This window comes from Dipodomys ordii, unplaced genomic scaffold, assembly GCF_000151885.1.
Source record: "Dipodomys ordii isolate 6190 unplaced genomic scaffold, Dord_2.0 Scaffold20, whole genome shotgun sequence".
NCBI classification, from domain to species: domain Eukaryota; kingdom Metazoa; phylum Chordata; class Mammalia; order Rodentia; family Heteromyidae; genus Dipodomys; species Dipodomys ordii.
The window spans coordinates 25,037,723-25,047,638 of NW_012267236.1; positions in this window are offsets into that span (position 1 = coordinate 25,037,723).

Below are 9,916 nucleotides of genomic sequence, written 5' to 3' on the forward strand. Positions count from 1 at the left end.
TCACAGTGGAGTGTGGACGTCACAGTGGAGTGTGGACCTCACAGTGCAGTGTGGACATCACAGTGCAGTGTGGACGTCACAGTGCAGTGTGGACATCACAGTGCAGTGTGGACGTCACCGTGGAGTGTGGACGTCACCGTGCAGTGTGGACGTCATAGTGGAGTGTGGACGTCACAGTGCAGTGTGGACGTCACAGTGCAGTGTGGACGTCACAGTGGAGTGTGGACGTCACAGTGGAGGTGGATGTCACAGTGGAGTGTGGATGTCACAGTGGAGTGTGGACGTCACAGTGCAGTGTGGACGTCACTGTGCAGTGTGGACGTCACAGTGGAGTGTGTACGTCACAGTGGAGTGTGGACATCACAGTGGAGTGTGGACGTCACAGTGGAGTGTGGACGTCACAGTGGAGTGAGGACATCACTGTGCAGTGTGGATGCCCCCTGACGTGTGGGTGTCACAGTAGGTGAGTTTTGGACACCCTAGTCAGCGCTCCTTGCAGTGAATTCCTTTCTCCCAATGGTGGTTGAGAGTATGAGGGTCAATCTCTGTGTCCATCTTCTGCTGTTCGCCATCTTCGGCTCCATCTCCCATGGAGCCACGGCTGCCACAAAGCCTCTTCTCCCTGGTTATGTGGGGTCGCTCATGCAGTCCTGGCGCAGTTCTCTGTAAGGATCTCCTGAACCAAAATTCCACTGTGCATCATGCCAGCCGCGGGTTTTCCATGTTGGTCCGTGTTTCTACCTTCATTCTTTCTGCTTGCCCCTCCTCCTCTTGACCCTGCCTTTTCCCCCAGCTGAACCTTGACCCTGCCTTGTCCCACAGCCAGACCCTCCACTCAGGGCAGTTTTGTAGGAAGAGCCCTTTCCTTGTTCCCCAGCAGCTTGGTTCTGGTGCAGCTTCGCTGCATTGATGGTTGATGACTACAGCATAGCATCAATGGTATAGTTACCATGCACAGCTTTCTTCTTGGGATCAGTGAGTTTCTAGAACCCCTACAGCACATAAAGGAAGGAAGAAGCACACTGAGCTTCAGCTGTGTGCATCCTGGCCATGGGCTACATGAGCCTGTGCATGGTACCTGTGGGTCAGTCCTTGGTGGAAGTGTGGGAGCTCAGCCTCACTCCAGAGGCCTGGCTGTGGAGGCTGGGAGCTCAGCCTCACTCTGGAGGCCTGACTGTGGAGGCTGGGAGCTCAGCCTCACTTTGGGGGCCTCACAGTGGAGGCTGGCAGCTCAGCCTCACTCTGGAGGTCTCAGTCTGGAGGCTGGGAGCTCAGCCTCACTCCAGAGGCCTGGCTGTGGAGGCTGGGAGCTCAGCCTCACTTTGGGGACCTCACAGTGGAGGCTGACAGCTCAGCCTCACTCCGGAAGCCTCATGGTGGAGGCTGGCAGCTCAGCCTCACTCCAGAGGCCTGGAAATGCAGAGGACAACTATCACGTTGGTAAAATCCCACAATCACTGCTTCTCTGGCTGGTGCTCTGATCCACACATAATGTTGCTGAGCCTAAACTTCATAGCACGCAAATTTATAGAAGCCGTCAACCAGATATGAACAGTGGTCTACTTTCAGAGGGTCACGTTTCTTCTCGACAAATGGTACAGTGCTGGCCTTGCACCACATAAGCAGAAAGAACTGGAAATGGCGCTGTGGCTCAAGTGGTAGAGCACTCCCCTTGAGCTGAAGAGCTGCGGGACAGCGACCAGGCCCAGAGTTCAAGCCCCACGACCGACAAAAACAAAAAAGTAAAAAAGTACTCATGCTGTATCCCACACAGCCAGGCTTCTGCAGAAGCACCCATGCTGTCAGAGGGCGGGGTGTGTATCCATGGTTCCTGGTGAACAGATGTCCATTCTGTCCATGCGCTGGCTTGCCTCTGTGACTGGAGGGGAGGCGGGGGCCACCCACAGTCATTGACGAACTCTACAAAGGAAAGAGCAAGAGAGAGGCATCAGCCCCACTCCTCTCTCCTCCGCCCATCTGAGTCATGGACACTCTTGGGCTTCAGGGCCCTGTGACAGAGATGGGCTGAGCTGGCATTGGATGGGGTACAGGTGTGCCCCCCCCGCCTGCTCACCTACCCCAGCTCTGTGGCAGGCTCCGCGTCTATTTGAGGACGGCTGACTCAAGCCCAGTGAGTCACTCCCGCTTCCAGGTGGCACCCAGCTTGCAACGTCTGACATCAAACTTGCATCATCTCTGCACCCCATCATTTTCCCCCCTGGTGAAAAGAAAAAAAATCAAATGTCATAGTGGTGCTGAAAGTGTGCTGTGCTGAAGTCGTCTCTGAGGTTCAGATCATGGAATCTTCTGAGATTGTGGAGTAATGCAGGGCTGGGGATGGAGTCCACCTGTCCAGGATGCTCTGGCTGCACCTCACCGATCACCGATCACTTACAGTGACGATGAATCTAAACGAGCAAAAGTGTGTCTGGGAAAATTCCCCCAGACGTTGAGAGTCATTATGTTTTTCAAATAATACATGAAAAGTTCACAAAATAGAAAATTAATAAAAAGTAAAGTACATACATCCTTGTCCTAAAACAGCCTAGATTCATTTAAATCTTCTTTTTATTCTCTATTCTGTACAGATAATACAGTGTGCTGTTTACCAGATGCATTGTAACTTATGAACTTTCTGCATAGTTTCAAACGTTCAGATCTCCCTTCTGCCCAGCCACGCCCTCCTCCCAGCCCAGGTCCCTGACAGAAGTTGCTTTCTGTCCCACATTCTGCTTTTCCCTGAGATGCCCTGTGTCTGGGCTCCCTGGGCTGCTCTCCTTAGCCTCTTCCTTTGTGCCATTTGCCGCCGTGGTTTAATTCCACTCCACAGCACAGAGTGGTTGCGGATGTGTGACTCTGAGGCCTGTGACCTGCTATCTAGCACTCAAGCCTGGATCGTCTGACTGAACAGAAGAGCAGGGACAAATCTTACACCAAATCTGTGCCACTAATGGCAGTGGCCAGCCGGCAGGGGTATTGGGACGGTGCCGTATTATTTGCCCACTACGCAAACCCACAAAGCCATGTGTGGTTTGTGTTAATGGATCTTTGGTTCTTGTTGCACAGATGGTGAAACTAAAGCCAGAAAGTGAAAAAATAGAGTTCAACGTCAGTACAAGTCTTGGAGCCCCTGACTAGGTTTTCCACACATTGAATACAGGATGAAAACGGGGGGCACAAGAGTCCTTCAGGGAACTGCATACAACTTTTTGGTGTGTGTCCCAACCATACCATGTGAGGGACTGATGGTTAGAGACTGAAAGTCTGGAAGTCATAGGTGGAATTCTTCACCATCTTGTGGGATGGTATTGGGAGACAAAGAGCCAGCAAGTGATTCATCAAGGGAAGAGAGAGAAGGCCATCGCTGGTGATGTTGTATTCAGATGTTAGGAGATGCTGAATCCCTTTTATTTTGGCAGGAGGGAGTTTCATTTACAGAAGACAAAATGACAGCAGTTAAGAAACTCTGTGGCCACCTCATCTGTGTGCCAAACCTTGGGTTTGAAAGTCGACATTTAGTGCTCTTTCCATTATTCCTTGTTTGCTTTGGTGTGGACAGAGTGGGTAGGGATCGAGTGGGAGCCTCATGGCGCTTTGGAAAAAGAAATGGCGTTGGATCTAGAAAATCCTAGATTTAAATGAAGCCATTTATTAGTCGGCTTAAGTGGGATTATTTAACCAGCTTTCCTGAGCCTGACAGTTTGGGGCTGTGTCTTTCAATGAACAAACGTGAACAGAGTTTCTACAGACGAAGACAAAATCTGTGGGGTTCCTTTTTCGAGGAATACATCTTCTGTCGCATGAATTTCTCATGAATATTAAAAAATAAGCCAAAGGCTTGGTGAGGTGTAAATATTCATCCCATTCTATCCAGAGCCAGTTTTTAAGTGGTGACAGACTCCTGGGTAATCAACTCTAGAAAGAATGACCACACAACGGTTCCTCTTGGTGTTTCCTGTGGGGGACTGTCCACTTGTGTTCCTGCACTCACAGAAAGACCAGGGAGAGAGCAACACCAAAACCAAGCAGGAGTCCAGCCTGGGTCACTCACAGGAGAACAGACCTGGGCTCCCACAGCCTGGCCTCCACATTGTTCAAGCAACTCCTCCAGCCTGAAGGGAGCTTCAGGAATAGCCAAAACAGGCAGCCAAGAACCCTTTGTCTGCTTCTCCCGTGTCCCAGCACCGAGGCTGGGGAACACCTGCGCTGGCGACGAGGTGGTAGCCAGCCTTTGTCACACTGCCCTCACAAGCCCTTCAGATCTTTAAGATGAAAAGATGCTCTGGAAAGTGGCTCATGTCGGGGACACGTTCCAACACAGAAATCAGCTCCGAGGAAATCAATGTTTCTGCCACATCAGTAGAAGATGTATCTCCTCAAGATTAAAAGCTGCGTTCTCCAAAGTTGTCATTTCTTATTAAGGTGAAAACAGAGCAGTTCAGAAAAAAAATATAAAACCATCAAAACAGGCCTCCCTGATGCTGTGCCTCAGACCCGCCCAGGTGTGAGAGGTTCGACCTTCCCTGCCCCAGGTCAGAGCCCTGCACTGGGTTCTGATGCTTCAGAGGAAATCTGTTTGCATCAGGGCAAAGTCACAGCATGGCTCCCTGGCTCTGGTCTCTGAACATCATCATCCCCTGACCTAAAGCCCCAAGGGAGTAAGATCCCACAGCACGCCAGCAATCCTTCACTGCTACGCGGTCCTGCTGGCTGCTGGCACAGTCCATTTTGGTTTTGGCAACTATTTGTGTTTTCTTCGTGTTTTTTTAGAATTTTGGAAGGCAGAGCTAAGCACGGGAGTGATGAAAATAAAGCCATGTAAACTTCAGCACAACCAGCTGTATTAAAGCAAACATAGGGACTCTTCGAAATATATCAAATTCTAATTCACGTTTTATTATTACCTGCGGTTTACTTGCATGTTTTATATCTAGGAGGCAGAAACACTATGTCATGGTGCACTCTTGCCCTCTCTCCCCTGCTCCTCATCTGGTAACTTCCTGTGGTTGCTTCAGAGTAGCCACTGGGTGGGCTGTGTATAGCTAGAAACCAGCAACAGACTCAATGGAGAGTTTTCTCCTGGTTATTCCTTCACACTCCAAGGCCTAGCACTCCTAGCACTTCAAACACTATTGCTGCAAAATCCCCTGTTGCATGGAGAATAAACAAAGTGCTGAATGTTTCAAAGACAATGTGCATTTGCTTTGTTGTGCCATGTACATTTGCTATCCATAATGGATAGACTCCCTTTCTCTCTTCCTTTTTATCTCTGTGCCTCTGTCTCTGTTTCTCTGTCTGTCTGTCTGTCTCTCTCTCTCATCACATGCAAGTATTCACAGCACAAAACCAGTATACGATGATGATCTTTACCTCATTCTGCTGGGTCTCCTGCATTTTAATTCAGGACTTAAGACCTGAGACCTGCCTCGGGTCTCACTTCACCTCCAGGACAGCATTTCCCGCCGTGCTGGACATCCTCTGACTTCAGAGCTCTGTGCTACATTTCAACGAGACCAACCTTAAAACCTGCGCTGAAACAGTATCACCAAGCTGTCTCTGGCATTCTGCATTCCTTATGAGGCTTGTCATATTATTCCCAACACATATCATCTTGCTATCTACTTAAATTTTCCTTTTTAAATAGTATCTAAATTCTGTCAGGGCAAGGGCATCTGGCTCATTCTCTCTAATATCTAAGTGCACTGTGTGTTCTCAACACACAGTGGGAAAATAAAGTCCATTTGCAAGAGAAAGTATGTAAAGTTTGTTTCCAAAATAGGACATAAAAATCATTAACCCTGTGGCCAGTGAGTTACTCAAAGATTTTGTATATATAAATATATATGTGAATATATTTATATGAGTGCATGCACGTGCATCTAAATGCCTAGATGAAATATTCTGCATATCGATATAGACATGTGTGTGTGTATATATAACCCAGATGACATAGTGTGGCATGGTAGGAATCGTGACTAGCCAGCAGCCTATGCACACTCCCTGCACACACTCACTCTCCCTCCATAACTCTCTTTGCAGCCCCACTGACACTCACTGGGGGAGAAGGCTGGCAGCACAGTTGACACAGCAGGGAGTTAACCCATCCACAGCCAGTGGAGCCAGGCTAGGCCATGCTGGAGATCTTGGGAGAAGTCATAAGGGATCGTTGTGGGCAACTTTCACAAAGGACATGGGTTCTAGGCCCACAGCCAGTCTCCTAAAGGCCACCTGTGGAAAAGCAACTCACACAGGGATTGACAAAGGAACCAACAAAATGCCTGCTGACCAACCTGGTTTTAGATGATTAAATATGAAATATGCAAATAGCAAAACACCATATTCAATATTAAAATATTAGCACTTGGGAGTTTAAGAATTTGGAATCTTTCTCAGGTGCAGTGTGCAGCAAAGCCAGCTACTTGGTGTGCTGAGCAAGTGTCTCAGTGAATAGGGCGGGGCCAGCAGCATCTGGGACCAGCCTTGCACGCTGCTCTGACTACACACAGCAAAGCAAGAATAGGAATGTTCTATCCCCACCTGGTGAGACACCCACCGGGCTTCTCTGAAGTCTGGCCCATCTGCTCATATTCATTTATGATGAACTTTTTAAAGGCATGCTATAATATCTTGTTTCATCCAATGACAATCATGGTATTTAGTTTGTTTAATGAAAGCTGAAGGCCCACCATGCCTAATGTGAAAGATACTTCATATAACACCAGACACATAACAACTCTTGGAAGTGTCTCTTTCTGACTTTTATTGGCACATATTAAACTATACATAGTTTAAGGGATGTCATCACAGCATTGCAATACATGCATGTAATGGACTTTGATAATGTCTTTGGTATTCTCCTTCATACCCCTCCTCCCTCTCCATTTCCACAATCCCTCCTCCCTCTCCATTTCCCCTTCCTTTTCCTAGCAGTCCCTCTCTTAGTTTATGGCTTTGACTTTTTGCTTTATTTGTTTTGTTCCCCCTAGTTTGCATAAATTATAATAAATACTCCGTACTTGTCTTTGTTCCAGGAATGCAAGGACGGTTCAATATTTGCAAACCAATAAACATAATACAACATAAATATATAAATGTATCTATTTACAGAGTACAAAAGTTGGGTGAGAAAATATGGCTTAATTTTTCATTACAAATTCCTTATCTGTGTAATCTTTACAGTAAATTGATGAGTGAGGATTGCTTATGATCCATGGGGATTCTGTTAAGTGCAGCCAAGCTAACAAGTCATAGGTAAAGTGGTGTAAGTTTGAACTTCTAACTTACTCCTGCTGTGAAATGACTCTATCATCTCCCAAATAAGCTTTGAACAGATAACAGCCTGGTAGAAAAATGGAAAATGGAACTGAAAAAATAGAAATTGTGCTGGAAATTCTTTTGTCCATTTTATATATCCAAAATAGTCATGTCTGTTTTGGGGTGAAAATAGGAAGCCACATCTTAGGCCATCAGTGTAGACTGTATGCCTAATTCAAGGCCATGTAAAGAGATAGGATGTCACATCCAAGGCCCCCTACTTGCTCTTTGCTCTTTTATTCAATCACATTAAGTCTTGGTAATACTGAAATTTATTATCTAGCTTTTCTAAAGCGAAAAACAATGGGATATATCCTTTCATCAATCTTTGTAGAAAAATTCATAACCAAAAGACTTCCAAAGTCCTGATATTCTTCAGCATTTAAACAACACAATGTTAACAATAAACTTAACATAAAGGTTATTGTGATGAGAATTTATTTTCAGATATGGTTACAAAGTTTTGCTTAGGATATCCTCAGACAGTGATCCTATACCATTGCCCACAATATAGTTGATATCACAGGCCTGAAATACCATGCTCAGCTCATAGGGGAAGGAGTCTTACTAACACTTTTCCAAGACTGTCCTCAAATCATGATCATCTTCATCTCTGCCTCCTGGGTACCTGTGATTACAGGCATAAGACATCACACAGCTTACCTTTTAAGTGTTGGTTTAGTGCCCAGATGCTAGTAAGCATTTAAGTATTTGTGGAAAACTAGATTGGATGAAACATATTCTACCTTGTCCTCTTTGCCTTCCTGTTTTTTTCATTAATAGAGAAAGAATGTATCTTTCATATATTAATTGTGTGACTCTTCAAAGGCATTCAGTGACACACAGGATAATTTCTTTTCTTTGCACTCTAGCCATTTGAGTACAAGTTTACTGACACAATCTTTCTACAGTTCTGTATCTCAAAGGTTTGGAACACCCACCCTGTGTCTGCACTGGCAAACTGGTCTGTAGTAAGGAAAGATGAATATGCCACAAATATGCAGCTGAGTAGCTACAGAAACAGACTCATTTAAATGAAGACTTGTAATTTGAGCTTTATTCAAGAGTAATTCTGCAAAAAACAACCTCACAATCAAAGTGTGAAAAAAATTGAATAAACCATTTGTCAGGTGAGAGATGAAGCAATGACAAGCAGCAGGAAACATTAATTACCCTAATTTGATCAGTCCACACATATTGTATACATGTACTGGTGTCTCGTTGTCCTTCAAAAATGTGTACAATGATTATGTGCCAATCAATATTTTTAATTTTTTGGAGACTATACTCTAAATTACCCTGGTTTGATCATCAGACATGTCAAAGTATAAACTATACCTCCTAAGTTTGTACAATGAAAATAATAATTAATAAAAAGAATACCTACTTTTGCTTATTTCACTTTGGACAGGAGAGATTGTTGACATTCAAATGAAAATGACTTAAAACAGGAAGTTAATGAAGATTCTAATGTAAACTCCTCTGCTTTTCTGCCTACTACGCTTACGCAGCAATCCTCCTGTATCTCACCAGTCACGTCTCCTTTTCTACTTTTACAAGCTGTTGCCTGGGAGAATAAGAAACCTTACCACTATGAAAGTGCACTTCATTTGAGTGTTAGAAAAAAATTGCCTTCCAGAGCCTGGGAGACGTGAATCAGTTCTTCTCATGACATATTGAAAACTGAAGTTATCCGCCAATCCATCAGAATTAACTTAATGACAAGAAATTAACTTATTGGTGCCAAGAGCCACCTACATAATAGGACAAGCTAACCTAATGTTGATCATCAAATGTGAGACAATTTACTGAACTTACTAAGAGTTTTTCCCATTTCTGAGCACAAACACTTTTGAAACAGAAGTTCCGGTCTCTTGGTGACTTTCATAATAAAAGCTCATGTTCAAGTTTACTATCGCTCATCGTAGGCATCACGTGACAGGAGATCCCTCCCCAAATCCTGATTTCAAATATTTCTCAGATGTTATCAAGACTTCCTAACTGCTTTGCTACTCAACTCTTTATCCTTCCTTTCTGTTCTCTGACCTGACCACTTCTGACTATTTTAAAGATAGTGGCCTTTTCCTATATCTGGGTAAAGATGATCTCAGTGAACTTTCAAAAATGATTATATTTCAAATGCACAATACATATACTCTCCATCAGAACATACTTCAAATACTGAGACAGCATTCATTACTATAACACTTTTGTAAAAACTGCCTAACACCCATGCATGCTCACATAATCACCTCTGCATACATCACTCACACCTTACCCAGATGACATTTGTAGTTACATTAGTCAATCTTCCTCAGCTTTGCTTCACATCTCATAACGATTTTTCAAAATCTTTGTCTATTCTAATCACCAAAGCTTCTGCTCCCGGCAGTACTGAAGCACACCTTTGCAAGCTCTGGTGTCTGGTGAGGGGTTGCTTTAGTATAACTGCAACTCAATGTGGACTGAAGTGCAGATCAATGCTGTCCCTCAGTGTCCAATTTCCATATTGATTTCAAGGGGAAAATTATTAATGTATCATTGCACAACAATTTCTACTCAGTACACAGCCAGTGATTTTTTTCTTTTTTTTCTTTTATTT